Genomic DNA, 18,822 nt, shown 5'->3' with positions numbered 1-18,822 from the left:
TAGACTATAAATTTGTACCCGTTTTATGCTATTTTTATGGCTTGTATCCAAAGAATCTCAAGAAACATAGCATGGTGAATGTGATTTGCTCTTTTAAAAGCATCTACTTGGGGAGAGATGCTACCATCATGAGGTATTATCATGATTACCAACAGAGAGCTAAGTTTGCTAAGGCTGTGAATGCACTATATCTTTAAAGCATGTCTAAAGCACACAACTTTATGAATGTGGCAAAAAAACAACAACCTAAAATGGAAAGCAGTCAGGGTTGTGGGAAAAATGACTTGGGCAATCTCACCTGCCATTGATCCCAGTGTGTTTTGACTTTTTGATTATATAGTGGTCCCTCAGTTTATGAAATTAATCCATTCCGGAAGTCCGTTCTTAAGCCAGAACCGTTCTTAAACCGAGGCGCACTTTCCTTAATCAGGCCTCCTGCTGCTCCCGGTGCCCTTCCACTGTTCAGATTCCGTTCTTAGACCGAGGTAAAGTTCGCAAACCAAGACACTATTTCTGGTTTTGTGGAGTTTGTAAACCAAATGGTTCTTAAACCGGACTGTTCTTAAACCGATGTACATGATTTTGGCTTTAGGTGCAATTCCCCCATGTGAGCTGTGGGCTTAATGTATAGCAAAAGCTTTTGGAGGGAGAGGCTCCTGCAGAGCAGTTCAGTGAGGACCAAATATGAAATGCTGGCTGGCTGTTGGAGGGAGGATTGGAAAAGCAAGCGCCAGGGCTGAAAAAGAAGGAATGGAATAGAATACCCTGGAAGAATGCACAGCATGCTGGCTGGATCCATGAATGCGAGCACTCCATATTATGTCATTTTGATGCAGGACCTACCTGTATGTATACATTATCAAGCATGTTATTGTATACAGTGGTACCTCTGGTTGCGAACTTAATCCATTCCGGAGGTCCGTTTGCAACAGGAAATTGCTCGTAACATGAGGCGCACTTTCGCTAATGGCACCTCCCGCTGCTGCCACGCCACCGTAGTGCAATTTCCGCTCACATCCCGGGGCAAAGGTCGCAACAAGGAAGCATCTACTTCGGGGTTAGCGGAGCCCATAACCCAAAGGATTCGTAAGGGGAACGGTACGTAACACAAGGTACCACTGTACAGCACGATTTTTCTGTTTAAAACAAAGGTGCTGGAACTCACCAAGAATGTTTCCTTTGTTCTCTTATAATAGCAATGGTGCCCACCTGAGAGGTTCCAGCAAGTTCCGGCTGAAAAAAAGCCCTGATTGTACAGAGGCCAGGCTTGATTTGCCTGTTACAATTACAGTAATACCTCCGCGAACGTCTGCCTCGTCTAGTGTCCATTCCGGCAAATATCTGCGGCAAACCTGGATGTGGCACTTTGCCCTGCATCCTTTTCAGCTAGCAGTCAGGGCTCTGGAATGGATCCCGGTCGCAAAACAAGGTACAACTGTAGTCAGGTTCTTGGTTCACTCAGCAAAGTGTAAACGCTACCTGCACTGGATCATTAAATGGGCTCCAATCAATTAATTAGTACCCCAATGGGCAGTTCATCTAGTTTAGGTGTGAAGAACCTTTCTTCAGCCATTTCCAACAATCCATGGGTCCAAAATGAAAATAATCTGACTACAAAGAAATAGATCTCAGTCCAGCTCACCATTTCCTCTATTCTTCATCGTCTGCATTATTCTCCTCCTCCTCCTCCTCCTCCTCCTCCTCCTCCTCCTCCTTTTTCTTCTTCTTCTGACCTTTCTTCTTCTTTTTCTCATCTCTCTTCTGCTCTTTGCTCTGCTGACTTTGGTCTTTGTTCAATATTTTCTGAAAATGCAGTGTTAAATTTATACACACCCACGCACCGCTTTCAAGATCTTCACATCATTCTGACGCCGTCCCTCAAGTTCAGCAACATGTTATTCTAGTTTATTGCTTTGAGAGGTATACGTCCAAAAGACAGTTTAAGCACAGGGATTCCATGACCTTTTATAACCTCTGTGCTAAATAGTCACATACTTTTTTTAAAAAAAAAAAAAGCATTGGAGGGAACTATTTGCGCCAGCAAAGAACACGGTGGGTGCAGAATTTTCTCAACAGAAAAATAAATATTGCAGGGTCCAGCAAGGGGGCTTGCATTTACTTTTTGAGCATGACAAGGTGGGTGAAGGGTCTTCCTTAACCCCCAAAACATTGAGGGTAAAGCCTGCACTATCTCACAGGTTACCCTGAATGCTTTGGATATTAAGGAAGACTCCATGCCCACTACACCCAGCCAGCTTATTAATAATAATAATAATAAATTTTTATTTATACCCCGCCCTCCCCAGCCAAGACTGGGCTCAGGACAGCTAACACTGAATATAAAACAATTAATTAAAATGCAGCTTAAAATCATGATTAAATACAACATTAAAATTAAAATGCAGCCTCATCAGAAAAAAGAAAAAGGAAAAAGGGGATCAAGTTGATTCCAGGCCAAAGGCCAGGCAGAACAACTCTGTCTTAATGGAACAAGCTTCTTTTCTTCTGCTCCAGAGTAAGACCCAAACCAATGGATTCAAGTTACAAGAAAAGAGATCTCCATGCAACATCAGGAATAACTTTCTGACAGAGCTGGAAGGCAATGGACTCTCCTTCCTTGGAGATTTTTAAGCAGAGGTTGGGTGGTCATATGTCATGGGTGCTTTAGATGAGATTCCTGCATGGCAGGGTCCCTTCCAACTAACTCTATGGTTCTATGATAGGATTGCCATATGGTCGGAATTTCCTGGACATAGCAGGGAAATGGCAGTTGGAAACTGCATCCGAGTAGAAATCGCTGAAATGTCTGGGGAAATGCAAACATATGGCAAGCCATGTCGGAAGTCTAGATTTTGCCAAATTTCCTTAACAATAGCTCAAAAACTCAGTTTTGAGATTTTGCACAACCACTTTGGGTAAAACGATGCATCTATATCTATATCTATCTATCATCTATCTATCATCTGTCTATCTATCTATCATCTATCTATCTATCATCTATCTATCTATCATCTATCTATCTCTATATCGGTATATAAAAGCTCAAAGCTCAACAACTTTTGTGTCTGAATTTTTACTTTTGGGCAACCCTATATTCTATGCTAAATAGAATTGCCCTGTTAGCTTTCTTTTATTTATTAGGAATATTGGGAAAGCTAATTTGCTCCTCATGATTGTATGGGAGAATATAAAGGCAAAATGTAGGAAAATGATGGCCAGACATGTAAGAGTATTGTTGCTCCCTGGACAATATGACTGAAGTGAATAAGGGCAAGGATCAGAATGACTCTTGGAGTGCGGAAAGAATGTATTTGCTGTGGTCACCGGAATTCATGACCAACTCTCCCCTTTCTCATGCCCACTCACATTGAATCTAGACTTCGGGTTTCTCATGAGATGTGATTGGGTACCTTACTATCTTTAGAAAGAAACTCACATTTTTGTCTTTATCATCTTGTCCAGTTACCTGTAAAGCAAAGGAAAGGGTTACTTCTAAACAACAGCATTTCAAAGAAAAACAGAGAGCAGTGCAGCACAGCAGGTCAAGGGTGGAATTCAATGCCATGCTCTTCCAATCATTCTGTATCTGCAAGCATTTCTTTCAACTTGCCAAATGGAATAATGCCCCTTTCCTCTGTCTGCTCCTCACACTGTTTTGGGAGATATCCCAACCCCCCAAAGCCAATTTTAGGGGATGTGTGGGGCAGAGGAGAAAAGCCTTGTTGTGCAAGTGGGAGTCCTTGACAAGAGTGAATCTAACCCAAAGTGCCTAGCAGGAAGATACTTTACAGCACTGAACTCTGAGCCATTTTAAGATACCTTGCCCTGTCTAGGTGGAGCCAAAACAGCATTCCCACCCACCCAATTTTATGGAAGTGGTATAAGGAGAGGAAAATCACATTAAAATAAAATCTAGGAGGATGCCAGAGATCTCAAAGGAGCTGGGTTTGTCATTTAGATCAGTGTTTTTCAACCTTTTTTGGGCAAAGGCACACTTGTTTCATGAAAAAAAATAAACGAGGCACACCACCATTAGAAAATGTTTTAAAATTTAACTCTGTGCCTCTATTGACTATATATAAAGTATTTTTTCAATTTTTCCCACGGCACACCAGGCAACATCTCCAGGAACAGTGGTTGAAAAACACTGATTTAGATCCCTCCAGGATCCTGCAAAATCCAATATTTCGTTAAAGAAAATCAGTTTTGTACTGAAAGACAATGACATGGGATAAATAATTGAAAGCGGGGGAGGGCTAATGAGACTTACCACTCCAATATTGACATTTATACCTGCCTGGAAGAAGAGGGACAGGGGTCAATGCATATATGTTTCTTTGGCTGGCCTACATTTCATGACACAAAAAGGAACTTCCAAACTGGATTATTTGATGTGTGATTCTTTGTGTAACAGCAGCTCTTACATTTCTTTCACTCTGTTCTGCTCCTTCTCTGCACACACACACACACACACACCCCAGGATGATGTTTACAATCCCTAGGAACTGTTTATAATAAGTGTATGTTGATGCTGGGTAGCCATATTAAGCTGCCTTATTACCATTGCTCTGTAGCTCAGTGTCAGTGCCGCCAATTCCGAATAGTAGCTTATTTCTAGGATCTTAGGTAGGGATGGCCAAATCAGTCAGCAAGTCTGTTTCTTGTTTTTTCTAATCAAATCAGTTTTTCTAATCAAATCATTTCATCACATTTCTGTAACAGTATGTGATATTTTTTTTTAAAGAATCCTAATGAAAATCTGTCAGCATTTGAGTGCACCTTTTCTAATAGACATATTTTAGTGCAATATTTTTGCAATCAATTTTTCCTAATATAATGCATTGGTTGTTGTTTTTTAAAAGAATACTCTTTTTTGATACACTTTGCCTTAAAGTTCGCATTTTTTTTGTTTGAAGAACATTGTTGCAAAATTTATAAATGTGTTTTGGTTCTTTTATTAGTTTGGGAAATTTTCCCCCTCTCTCGGTCTTAAGCATTGAACCTTTTACAGGCCTGCTACTAGATTTCCTTTTAATCGGAGCTACCAACAATTGTAAGCATCATCATCATCATCATCATCATCATCATCTATACAGTGTTGCCTCGGCTTACGAATTTAATCCGTTCCGAAGGCACCTTCGTAGGTCGAAAAATTCGTAAGTCGAAAAGCGGCATTGGAAACGCGATTTCCTATAGGAATGCATTGGAAACTGAAAAATTTGAAGCAACCCCCTCTAAAAACTCATAAGTTGAAAAAACCCTATCTAAAACCGCCATGGTTTCCGTTCGGATGTCGAGAAATTCATAAGCATGCGGCCATTTGCCCCATTCGTAAGTCGAAAAATTCAGTTGTTGAGTTGTTCGTAAGTCGAGGTACCACTGTACATACATCACATTCCCCAACACGTAACTCACCATAAGTAGAAGTCTCAAGCAAATGGACCCTTGTACTGGCTGAAATCCTGGAATTTGACATTCTTTATTCACTTCTACAATCTATAGTTAAAACCGTAATTGAAATTATTCAGAATAATGTAACAAATGTTTCAGATTTCCCATTTATCCCCATTTACTAGAAATTTAGCATCATGGCACAACTTGCTACAGCTTCCCAGGGAGGGAGGTGTTCTTTTATGCCAAGAGTATTCTCTTTGCAGTTGTCCAAGCTGGCATGGCTTTGTTCCAAGTAGAACAGCCACACATTGTTAAAAAAGAGGAAATGCACCAGCAAATGCACCAGCCAAAAAAGAGGACAAAGGGGGACACAGATTTTCATAAAACTTGCACATCCTCATTTATATGTGTAAATCCGAATTTAGTAATACTTGCTGCAATTTAAATAGAAATGTGAGGTTTCCAGGACCCAGCTGTTGATGGCAACTTAAAGACCACTCCTGTCCCTTATTAGGGTTCTTTAACTTTAAACCAGGCTTCAGCTGGACAAAGTGATGACTGTCTTCTGGTAGCCCTTCAAACAGGGAATGGCCCTCTGTAAAGTAGGCCACAAGGCTGCCCTAATTCCAAGATGGCCTGTGGGTGAGCTGATTACTCTGGTGTCACCTGGATGAAATAAATTTGAGTCAGGATGAAAATTAAACCTGAATGCTTTTGGGGTGGGGTGAGGGGAAAGAGACCGACCCACAAATTATTATTATTATTATTATTATTATTATTATTTAGGGAGGCTTTTAATGTTTAATAGATTAATTTATTTTATTTTTCTGTTGGAAGCCACCCAGAGTGGCTGGGGAAACCCAGCCAGATGGGCGGGGTATAAATAATAAATAATAAATGATTATTATTATTATTATTATTATTATCATTATTATTACTTATATCCCACGGCAATTGTGGTCAGCAATGGTGAGTATCACATTGCAGAAATGAATTGACACCTATTTGCTCCCTGGAAACACCAGTTGTCATTTATTCTAACTTCTAAGGTGGCACTCAGCTAAATTAAACTCAGAAATGAATGGGCCTAACTTGGCTGTGTTCATTAATTCCAATGGGTCTACTCTGAGTAAAAGTTGAATACAATCCCTGTATTCAGAGTTCATTTTTCCTGGTGCGCTGACTGTGATCTAAGATTTCAGAAGTTGCTGTTCTTGCCATATTTTAAACTTTATAGTAACAATTTCATGGGGCCAGCCCCCACTTTATAACTGCTGTTTATTTTTCAAAAGGCTGAAGCAAAATAAAGGCAGGGCCTTCCATATATTACAGCAGAAATGATTACGTTTTAAAAATATGTCTTGATGCACTACTACCAAAACTGAAACAAATAATAACTATAAATGTAAGCTACTGAAAATGGATCTTACTACCCTCCAGATTTCTCATCATAATGGCAGAATACAGTTCAGCCTATTCATCCTTAACAAGATGGACACGCCTGCAGCCCTATAATGCATGTAAATGTATACTTTGATTAAGAGGCTAGCATAATTGTATCCTGGTAACTACTTACACTTTTTGTTCTTTTTTCTTGGTCTTCCTAGATGTTTTTTTAAAAAAGAAAAGAAAGAAAAAGAAAAAAGTGATTATTTTGCTTCCACAGTGTAATTTTAAGTACAAGAAGAACATGAAAAGTTCATTGAAAACCACAGGCTATTGTGTCTAACAGAAATCAGTTCAGGAAAATGTCTCGCATTTGTGGACAAACTATGCCAGAACACACCTAGATCATTCATAGGCACCTAGAACTGTCCTAGATAACCCTTTGAAACAGGGCTGGAGGTTCCGGAACAACCCATACCAATAATCCTGTAAGTCACCCATCAGCCTAACCTTTTTCGTTAATGGAACTGCCTTGGACACCCCCGGTGCCAGAAAACAGATGATAAGCACACCAGCCAGCAATGGCAGCCTCATTGCGTCCAGATCTAGCCTCTTCACAGCAGGTTTTGTGTTATCGAGACTGCACTGCAGGGTTACCCACTTCTGATTTCTATTGGTCTTTATATCCTATACAGAGCCACACAGGCTGGAAAGGCAGCCCACTGGATTCTTCTCTTATGATAGCCCACCCCTTTCCCTGTCCTATATGACTGTCTTGCCCCCCCCCCCCGCGCACCTCAGTTCCTCGTGGCTTTCAAAGATCTCCGTCATTCATTCTTCTCCTTATCTCTCCTGGCATTCACGATGCCTTAAGCAATACCATTTAGGAAAAGGACTCTTGCATACATGGCTGTCTAAAAGTCTGTCAAAGGTCTCTGAGCTCAGTTGCATAAGAGGCAAGAAGTCCTGAGATGGGCCTCAAGTGTATTAAAATGGCTGATCAAGAGTGGCAGTTGGGGACTTGAATGAAAGATCTTCCATGAGCACTGAAGTTCTTCCATGAACTTCGACAAGGCCCCTGGCAACTCCTAGGCACGTCCCATATTACCCATGGCACCATGGATTGAAGATAGATACAAATAAGCATGTGTTAATGACAGGAATGCCATATTGACTTCATGGACCCCGTCCACCAACTGTTCCACATACAACACATGTCTTCTCCTCAGAAAGAGCCATGGCATATCCCCCATCAGGGCTGCTTCATCGCCTCACATGTGGGTCACAGCCTTCCTACAGGAACCGGGGCATTCTTCTGAAACCAAAGTTTTCACACAGCTAATGCAGAATGCTGCAGCTAATAACGCTTCTTTAAAATCTGAGTAAGTGTAACGAGAGCATTTCACAAGGGAGGGAAACCTGGAGCCACATGGGCAAGGATAGTCACTACGGTACATTACCCAGGTCTCAAGCAGCAATGCTAAGAGTTGTCCTCATTGATCAGAGCCATTTGAGAGGTGTGTATTTGATTCCCAATCCTCCGTAATGCAGATTCTACCATCTGCGTTTCCTGATGGCAATAATAATTCACCAAGAATGCTAATAAGTTGTTAGAATATTAAATGAGACTTATTTATTTGCCATTGTTTTTTGAGGAAGCTTTGAAATGTAATCTATTACCCCCATTAAAAAAGGACAGTTTAGCCTTCTCCAACCTGGTATCCTCCAGATGTTCTGGATTAAAACTCCCATGGCTGATGGGAGTTGTAGTCTGGAGGATACCAGGTTGGCAAAAGCTGGTTGAGAGATGGCAGGTTGTTTGGAGCAGCAATTTTAAAAACAAACAGATCTTTTAGTCTACTACAGTAAAATATTTTGTTACCCTATCTAGTTAACAGCTGTTGGCGGGGTGATTGGTAAGGCCACAACAACTTCTTATAAACTCTAATTTCTTTTCATTTCATCCTTACCAACATATATGGAGTGGTAGGGAACAAAAAGAGAATAATGATGTTTTAGAAGGACTTGTGTGAATTTACTTGACAGGGTTGATATTAAATTGAATTGTACATACCAGAATGGGAAATTCTGGACGTATGGCAGCAACACTAGTATTCATAAGATCTTGGGCAAATACGCTTGGCAGTTAATAACGGAAGTATTTTGGGTGTCATCCTAGGCACACTCACTTGGGAAAAAGTTCAATTGAAATCAATGGGATTTACTTTTGAGTAGATGCAAACAGCACCGGTTTGCCGAGTAGGTATTCTCTATGGTCAGAAAGACAAGCAAACAGTGGAAAAAGAGCTTTGCTAGATTTTATAAGGTAATTTTTTAAGAGCCTCGTGAATAGGACAGGAGTTTATGACATGAGAAAGAATGTTCTGAATGCTGTCATAAATGTGTATTCAAGACCTAAATTTATTACCCAGTTAGACATCAGCTTGGATTCTGAGATAAGTTAACAAGGAAGTTGGTGGAAGGAGAGTTTCCCATCCCCTTACTCCCCAAGCAACTACATTGAGGGCTATGGGGCACCTCTTTAATATTTTGGGGTGGTGTGTGAGAGGCTGCTGGGAAGGAAGGAATCATTCCAAAGTTGGAGATGCCTCCAACCCACCCCCCCTGGCCCCCAGTATAGATTTAAAGATTGCATCCGGTTTATTTTTCCATGCATTCTTTTAAAAATCTTGACCTTTTTAATGAGTTGTTAGGTCCTGCAATATTTATGGATAAAAATGTCATTTTAGTATTTTTGGGGGTTAATATATAAACATGAAAGCATTCTATCCCAAAATTAGCATTTTTAGATATTGTGTCTGGTTCCCATGTATTTTATGCTGTAAGTCACTTGGGCACACCTTTCATATGTGATAAGAATAAATATAATATATAAGAATAAAACCAAAAGAACCATCAGAAAAGAACAAAAGGAGTGAAGAAAACAGGAGATATCCTATCTAGAAATAGTACAATTTAATCTGATGGATTTTATACATATATCAATTTCCTCTAGCTAGAGAGTTCCAGAAAAACGTCTACTTCTGCTTCATTGACTATGCAAAAGCCTTTGACTGTGTCGACCACAGCAAACTATGGCAAGTTCTTAAAGAAATGGGAGTGCCTGATCACCTCATCTGTCTCCTGAGAAATCTCTATGTGGGACAAGAAGCTACAGTTAGAACTGGATATGGAACAACTGAGTGGTTCAAAATTGGGAAAGGAGTACGACAAGGTTGTATATTGTCTCCCTGCTTATTTAACTTATATGCAGAATTCATCATGCGAAAGGCTGGACTAGATGAATCCCAAGCCGGAATTAAGATTGCCGGAAGAAATATCAACAACCTCAGATATGCAGATGACACAACCTTGATGGCAGAAAGCGAGGAGGAATTAAAGAACCTTTTAATGAGGGTGGAAGAGGAGAGCGCAAAATATGGTCTGAAGCTCAACATCAAAAAAACCAAGATCATGGCCACTGGTCCCATCACCTCCTGGCAAATAGAAGGGGAAGAAATGGAGGCAGTGAGAGATTTTACTTTCTTGGGCTCCTTGATCACTGCAGATGGTGACAGCAGTCACGAAATTAAAAGACGCCTGCTTCTTGGGAGAAAAGCAATGACAAACCTAGACAACATCTTAAAAAGCAGAGACATCACCTTGCCGACAAAGGTCCGTATAGTTAAAGCTATGGTTTTCCCAGTAGTGATGTATGGAAGTGAGAGCTGGACCATAAAGAAGGCTGATCGCCGAAGAATTGATGCTTTTGAATTATGGTGCTGGAGGAGACTCTTGAGAGTCCCATGGACTGCAAGAAGATCAAACCTATCCATTCTTAAGGAAATCAGCCCTGAGTGCTCCCTGGAAGGACAGATCGTGAAGCTGAGGCTCCAATACTTTGGCCACCTCATGAGAAGAGAAGAATCCTTGGAAAAGACCCTGATGTTGGGAAAGATTGAGGGCACTAGGAGAAGGGGACGACAGAGGACAAGATGGTTGGACAGTGTTCTCGAAGCTACGAACATGAGTTTGACCAAATTGCGGGAGGCAGTGCAAGACAGGAGTGCCTGGCGTGCTATGGTCCATGGGGTCACGAAGAGTCGGACACGACTAAACGACTAAACAACAACAACAATTTCCTCTTCTTGGAAATCTTCTTGTATCCATGTCTTCTTCCTTTAACATACCTGTTTCAACCTCATCAGAATGCCAACAATTCCATACATTTCTTAGATTCAGTAGATCTTTTGATCGGTGTTTTGCTTTTAAGCTTAATAATAACTTAAAAGGGAAACAGCATGTATAAAGTATTCTTCTGGATTCTATATTGCCAGCTTTTGAAATTAATTGAATACTGCACTCTTTCAGCCCCTAATATTGAAATTTAAATTACAGTGGTACCTCTGGTTAAGAACTTAATTTGTTCCCAAGGTCCGTTCTTAACCTGAAACTGTTCTTAACCTGAAGCACCACTTTAGCTAATGGGGCCTCCTGCTGCCGCTGCGCTGCCAGAGCACGATTTCTGTTCTTATCCTGAAGCAAAGTTCTTAACCTGAGGTACTATTTCTGGGTTAGCGTAGTTTGTAACCGGAAGCGTTTGTAACCTGAAGTGTTTGTAACCCGAGGTACCACTGTATATTAATGAGCTCTCCAACAAAATGTGGCAGTTGGGAGTGCTCCTCTTCTTCGTTCCAAGTCCCCTTTTTCAAACATAAATTCTTGCCCTATGCCACCATACTTTTGTTTTTAAATTAATTACAGTTTTATGCTCAGGCTGCAACTGCTGTTTCAAACCATTTCTCATTTCCACAAAAGCTCCACAGGAAGCTGGGATCCGGCATCGACTATAAGTATGTGGAAATGGCTACGTCAGAAAGAAGCAGACCTGAACATCTGTGATATAAAAAGTTATGGGATTTTAGCAGGAAACTATGAGACATGCACTGATTGCAGTCAGAGCAATATTACCGGTCCATAACATTTAAAGGTTTATGTCGTGAGCACAAATGTTCACAAATGCCCTATAAAATGGACATCTGGAAAGTCCCTCAGTCACCATTCCATGGCCATTGAGCACGCTCAGTCCATGTTGAACCAAAAATGACAGATTCATCAAACCTTATCTCAGGATTAACACATTACAGTTGACTAACCTGAATGCTTATCATACCGGTAGCATCAGTCATCTGATTTTGCTTTTCTATTTGCAGGGGAGTAAAGACCTATTTATTTTGTTCCACCAGTTCTGTTTATGCTATTCTTTTTCCTCTGGTGTATTTATTTATTGTAATTGATAATTATAGTTTAAAATTGTTAAATTGTTATTGTTTTTAAATCGCGTCTTCATTGTTACTGTGAAACACTTTGAGAATCATCATGGCTGAAATGTGGCACAACAGTATTGTAAATAAAAACATATAGATAAGTAAATGTCCACAGCTTTCTTCATAAGGCTACAGGGTTTAACTCTCCAGTAATGCTGCCCATATGCAATCTTTGCACTAGATGAAATGAACTGTGTAAACTACTCTCTCTGGACAAATACATTTTATACTGTGGACCAGAAGAGGGTGTTAGAGTTATAACTACCAGGAAAAGAGAGGCGTTATTATTCACTACAGTGAGGGAGCTGGCAAGTAGATCGCTAAAAAACCAAGTGATTGTTTTCTTCCACATATAAAGTGGCATTACAGAAAGAATTGTAACCCAATGATTCTTCATACATGGACTGATAGAACTTCCAATAATAAATGTTGTCCTAATTGTGCAATTCGATGCCTAATTCCTTGTGATTATGTCCCACTGAACTCTGAGTAAATAATAAAAAATAAAAAGTGCTGTAAAACGTGTACAGTAATTTTCATTATCCTTGCCTAGAGGCTCTTGTTAAGGTCTCTGTTATGGGTTTTACTGCACCAACTATTTAAAATGTTCTGTTTTAGTCTGTGGATTTTCAATTTTTGATGTTTTTCTTTTTAATTAAAGGGGCATAGGATGTGCCTGGGAAGAGAGGGGAGGGGAAGGCAGGGAGGCCAATGATAGTGGTTCTTGGTAGGTGGCAGGCGGTATTGGGGGGGGGCTTAGAACAGATAAGGGACACACAGCACAAGCAGTTGGTGACTGTGCCATGTGCCAGCCCCTCCTCCAGCCTGGGGAATTGTGGCTGTCCTATCAGCCAACCCTCAAGTCTGTGGCTGCTGTTGCTGAATGACAGGTCAGCTCATTGTAAGACCTCCCTCACCCATGATCTGAATAGGAATGAGGAGACCAATCTGGTCTGTATCATTATCACTGAGAGTTAGGTGGGTGAACAGGGTGGAGTTGGGACTCAGCTATACAGGTGCAAAGACAACGTATTAAGTGCGTTTTAAGTGTATTATACAAATGTGACACTAGATGACGATGGTGAGTGAATTCAATATATTTTTCAAAATGCTTTAAAAAAAAGCATTTCCACAGCATTTTTTATATGTGTCTAGATTCCACCTCAGTCTCACTCAGCTGTGCCCACCTGGGTACTTAGTGCAGCATCAGGACAGGTTTGATGGTCAGGGAGGAAGAGATGCTGTGGTCTACAGAAATTGTCAGTCTTCTCTCCAGGCTCTCTGTGGAGAGAGAGAGAGAGAGAGAGAGAGAGAGAGAGAGAGAGAGAGAGAGAGAGAGAGAGAGAGAGAGAGAGAGAGAGAGAGAGAGATTGGGCATTTGGGTTAGATTAGGGGTTCTGCTGGTTTACTGCTCAGTGCTCTCCCTGCCTGAGCTGACAGAGCAGGTCTCAGAGGTTGTGTTGGGGACTCCTAGACTGCTTGCTGGTTTTGCGGGACTTTCATGCCAGTGAGACTGGCTCTGGGGTGGTTCAGGATTTCATGGCTGCCATGACGATGGGGCTGTTCCAACATGTCATCGTCCCAATGCATGTGGCAGGCCACATTCTGGACCTTCTTTTTCTCGGCTAGGCAGGAAAAGAAGGATCTGAAAGTGGGGGATGTTGATATTAGCCCCTTTTCATGGTCAGATCACTTCCTGTTGAGATTTAGGCCAACAGCACCTTTCCCCCTCTGCAGCAGAGGGGGACCTATTAGAGTGGCCTGCCCTCAAAAGCTAACAGATCTTACTGGTTTCCTGGCGACTGTAGGATTTTCTAGCTGATATGACTGGCACTCCTGTCGAAGCGCCTCTGAGCTCCCTCTCCCGCTTTGTGGTGTCTAATGGGCTCCCTGGTATTCTCCAGAGCTTAGAGCGAGGAAACAAAAGACTTAAAACCAGGTACACATTCAAACTGAGCCTCTTCAGTTCAGGCACAAGTTTAGTCATGCCAGCCCAGGTCTCTTTTTCTGCAGCAACTGATAATGCTTTCAGACCTTGAAAGAGAACCTGACCTCTGATCTTTGGAATTCTGCTCAATTCTTGTGGGGCAACTTTATCCTATATGCTCTTGATTATCAGTGACGGGTTGATTAGATGTCTTTGTTAGTTAATGATTTCTTCCGACGGGGCTAAATTAGTAGGCACCAGCTGGCACTGTAGGAAAACCTTTCATCAGGAAAAAGATTCTTGGGCAACTGAGGTCACACAACTACTTATCCCAGCAAACTTGCTCTCAACAGATGCCTTTAGATAGAATTCATTGACCTCAAACAAAATATGCCCTAGGAGCTAAAAACGTATGGTCAAGAGAAGCACATGGAACATCTCCTATGGGTCTGAAACATTTCAGATTGCAGATTGGGAGACACGGGTCTCAGTGGTCCCCTCTGTGCATGGGCACCCCACCCAGAAAAGAAAACATACCAGAGGAAAAGGTTGTAGGCTGATTTTCTAAAAGAGGTGCTAGTTTTTTAAGTAAAGCTTGTTTCTATGTGGAGAGCATGCAGACATGTGTTTTCTCACTTCCCTTCTTTGTGGTTGTTGTTTAGTCGTCTTAGTCGTGTTCGACTCTCCGTGACCCCATGAACCAGAGCATGCCTTGGAAACTCTCACTTTCTTCTCAAAGCTTCTCCTTTTTTATGTCCATTGAGTTTTCTTGGCAAAATACTGGAGTGGTTTGCCAGTTCCTTCTCCAGGTGGATCACATTTAGTGTAAACTCTCGGCTATGACCTGTCCGTCTTGGGTGGCCCTGCATGGCATAGCTCATAGCTTCTTGGAGTTATTCAAGCCCCTTCGCCACGACAAAGCAGTGATCCATGAAGGGGCTCTTTGTCGTAGACTTCATTAAAAGCTTTCCCATATGATTCTCCTGACTGCTTCAGCTCCAAGTGGCAGCATTTACAACAAGGTCCCCCATGCAATTGTAAACCACTCACTCCCTATGCACCTGTCCAACCACAATGGCATTTTTCTGGTCCCCTGCTATTGCCAATTCTGCTGTGTGTGCGCTGCATACCCATGTTAAGATGAATCCATGTTGATCAGAGGGAGGGAATGCAGGAAGGTGGAGGAAAGGCTGGCAAACTCAAAGGGCAATAAAGCAGTTGGTCACGCATGGGCATCAGCTTATGCCTCTCTATTCTGGGCACCTTGGTGGGCATCTAGTTCAGGCATGTCCAACAGGTAGATCATGATCTACTGGTAGATCACTGGACGTCTGCAGTAGATCACGGGTAGATCATTGGCTCCCCCCCCCAAACAATTGTGACTCCCCTAAAAAAAGCTCAACATTTTACCTCCTCCCTGAAAAAACTCAACAACTTTGACCTGAACCCCCAAAAAGGGGGTAGATCACTGCCAGTTTTTAACTCTGTGAGTACATCGCAGTCTCTTGGGAGTTGGCCACCCCTGATCTAGTTCATCCCTGTCTTTGATCTCCAGCAGCAGAAGCAAAGCATGGGCATTGAGGGCCAACTCCAGTTGGTTGGAGTGTGGTGCTGATAATGCCAAGGTTGCAGGTTCAATCCCTGTATGGGACAGCTGCATATTCCTGCATTGCAGGGGGTTGGACTAGATGATCACCAAAGTCCCTTCCAACTCTACGATTCTATGATCACACACTTTGGATTTCTTGGGGGGGGGGCACCCACCTGATACTAAGATCCTCAGGCTGATTAACTTGCAAATAACAAAGGCATTATTGCTTTATTTTCATGCTGAAATCCGCTGTCTCTGCACAGTCTCGTCTCCTGGGTTCTCATTTTGCTGCTTACAGAACTGAATGGAGGAGCTCCTATTGGGAGCCATTTGTGAAATTATTGTCTGATATATTGCATGGTTGAAAATCATTGCCGATAACAAGACTGTCACAGTTCAGGTGCCAAGACCTGTTTCTTAACTGCAGCAATGAAATCGATAGGATGTGCCAAGAGTATGGTTGATCCTCATTTAGCTAGCTGGCTAAAACATAGGGAAGTGCTTATCTTATCTCTCAGATGGTTTGAGAATTGCAGCTGAAATGTACCTGACAAAGTCCAGCCTGGCATCCTGCCTGCTAAATAGTTCCAGTCAACATTCATCCAATCAACTTAATATAGCAAGTCCCTCCCCTGACTAGAAGAGTAATTTTGATCTTACAGATGGGATAGAAATATGAATGGGAATAGTGGGGCTCTTGGCTGCAAATATACATTTACAGCTCCAACTTCCCCAGTGGTATCCAAAATTTCAGCTGCAAATTATATACACACTATTCTTTTAAAGCACGTTCAAAGCACAGTTTTCTCCTCAAAAAATTATGGACACTGTAGTTTGTCAAAGGTTGCTGGGAATTTGAACTCTGTGAGGGATACAGTGCCCAGATTGCTTTGAGGAGGGGAAATATGCTTTGAATGTGGTTTAAGGGCACAGAATAGGCCTTCACAGTGTTGGCTCCCCACTTCTGGAATGCTGTCCTAAGGAAGCCACCATTATTACTTAGCTTTTCTACATTTCTTACATTTCTTTTCCACCAGGCTTTTGTATTTTAGCATTCTATGGGCTCTTTCTCTCTTGAGGCAATGTAACCCACAAACAACAGACCTGCTCGTTCTGGGGGAGCACAACCTCATCTAGAAGAGGCCATCTCCCTACTTCTTGGACCCAAGAATTTGGAACACATAGTAGCTCTGTCTTATCAGCATCCTACTTCAATTTACTGGCCCATATCCAGTCCATCACCACATTCAAGCACTGGTCTACCACCTGAACGGCAACTCCTGATTCATATGAAACAGACAGATAGAGCTTAGTATTATCTGCATATTGATGACATCTAATGTATATCTCCTGAGGACAGCTCCCAGCATTTTCAGATAGATGTGCAGGACATAGGGGGCAAGGTGGAACCCTGCATTATGCCACAAGACAACTCCCATAGTGTAATAGCTCTCACCATAACTACTTTCCGGAAATGACCCTGCAAGTAGGAGCAGAACCACTTAGAAGGATGGCATGGTTAACTGTGTCAAAAGAAATCTACAGATCTAAGAAACCTAGAACAAACAGGGTTGTACTTCTCCCATCTAAAGGTAAAAGTAAAGGTACCTCTGACTGTTAGGTCCAGTCGCACACAACTCTGGGGTTGTGCACTCACCTCGCTCTATAGGCCGAGGGAGCCGGCGTTTGTCTGCAGACAGCTTCCGGGTCATGTGGCCAGCATGACTAAACTGCTTCTGGCGAACCAGAGCAGCACACAGAAACGCCATTTACCTTCCCACCGGAGCGGTACCTATTTACCTACTTGCACTTGACATGCTTTCGAACTGCTAGGTTGGCAGGAGCAGGGACCGAGCAACAGGAGCTCACCCCGACGCGGGGATTCGAACCGCCGACCTTCTGATTGGCAAGCCCTAGGCTCTGTGGTTTAGACCACATCTAGCTCCCAGCAAATGTGGGTGACCAAGGCAGTTTCAGTGTCATGAGCCGACTGGAAACCAAACTGAAATGGGCCCAGATAATCAGTTTCTTTCAAGTATCCCTGAAGCTGGGCCACCACTCTTCCCCCACAATCACCTTGCCTCCAAAGTGGATATTAATCACTAGTGATAGTTGTGACACCAACCAAAGCATCACAAAATAGTGTGCAAGCTCCAGAACTCTTCTCAAGCTGAACAGTAAACAGAGTAATGGGTGGGTGGGGAGAGGAATCTTTTTTGGCTGATGTTGTAGCCAAACAATATTAAGATGAATGGGAAACAAGACAGTAAATATTCAAATAAAGCTCTTTATGTGCTGTGCAGGTATTAGGTTCCACCTGCTGGGAACAAAAAGCAGAACAATGACTAACTCCTCATTTCTGAAAACGTAACAAAATTGTTTAACCATTTAACCACCTGACAAAATGTTATGGAGAACTCAGAAGCTTGCCACACCAATTTTGCATATTTTGGGTGCTTTAATATTTTGCTACTGCCCTAAAACGGACTTTGGAATTCTACTCATACATTATGCTCAAATATAAGGGCTTCCTCAAATATTTAATCCAAGCACCCAGCCTACAGAGAAGTGGAGTGAGATTTTTTTAAAAATTAAAATAAAAATCGTAATTATCATGCATGTTTGAATTGGTGGGAGCACACATTTCAAGTTCCTGATAGGTTTACAGAGATGTAAGAGTCTTTGTTCCTCAGAAAGTCAGCGTTGACTTTTTATTAGGGTTAGAGTGCTATACTGTGTGGAGACACGGACATCCTGAGCAGGAGAGGTAACTTAGTAGTTTGATCTTGTTTGCCTTGGCTGACCTGCCAAATTCAAACCAATTAGCTGCCCTATTCTCAGAATTTGAATTGGCAAAGCACCTAAGGCAAAACGGACAATAATGGGCAGGGTCCAGATTGAATGTTCTGCACTTGTCTTTCCCGTCCTTATTATACAGCGTGGAACGGCTTCCAAACACCACCTGGGGGTGGTTGAAACAAGGCAGTATGAAGAAGCTTTGTGCTCTCTTTCCCTTGGGTCAATATTTAATTTCCCTCAGCAGTAAGACGCAGCAAAAAGGATTGATAAAAGTTTGCTAGTTCAAATAAGGAGTTTCACTTAAACCAAACCCCCGCCGTGATTCCTTTTCTCTCTGTTTTCTCTCTCTCTCTTTAAATCAACAGTCAGAGTTTAACATGTTATTCAAAGCTGTACTA

The 18,822-nt window shown here is 41.9% G+C and overlaps 1 long non-coding RNA gene across 1 annotated transcript; it reads right to left on the bottom strand.

Moving 5' to 3' along the window:
- Positions 1–1,724: 1,724 nt before the first annotated feature.
- On the bottom strand, positions 1,725–5,723 carry LOC132592682 (uncharacterized). Its single transcript, XR_009558217.1, has 4 exons — positions 5,416–5,723; positions 4,271–4,297; positions 3,437–3,466; positions 1,725–1,803 (listed from the first exon to the last, which is right to left on the bottom strand). It is a non-coding gene; the product is annotated as an uncharacterized LOC132592682 (long non-coding RNA).
- Positions 5,724–18,822: the final 13,099 nt, after the last annotated feature.

The sequence above is a fragment of the Zootoca vivipara genome, chromosome 9, assembly GCF_963506605.1.
Source record: "Zootoca vivipara chromosome 9, rZooViv1.1, whole genome shotgun sequence".
Taxonomy (NCBI): Eukaryota; Metazoa; Chordata; class Lepidosauria; order Squamata; family Lacertidae; genus Zootoca; species Zootoca vivipara.
Note: the sequence above shows the minus strand (reverse complement) of the source record. Positions and strands in the feature narration are given on the sequence as shown.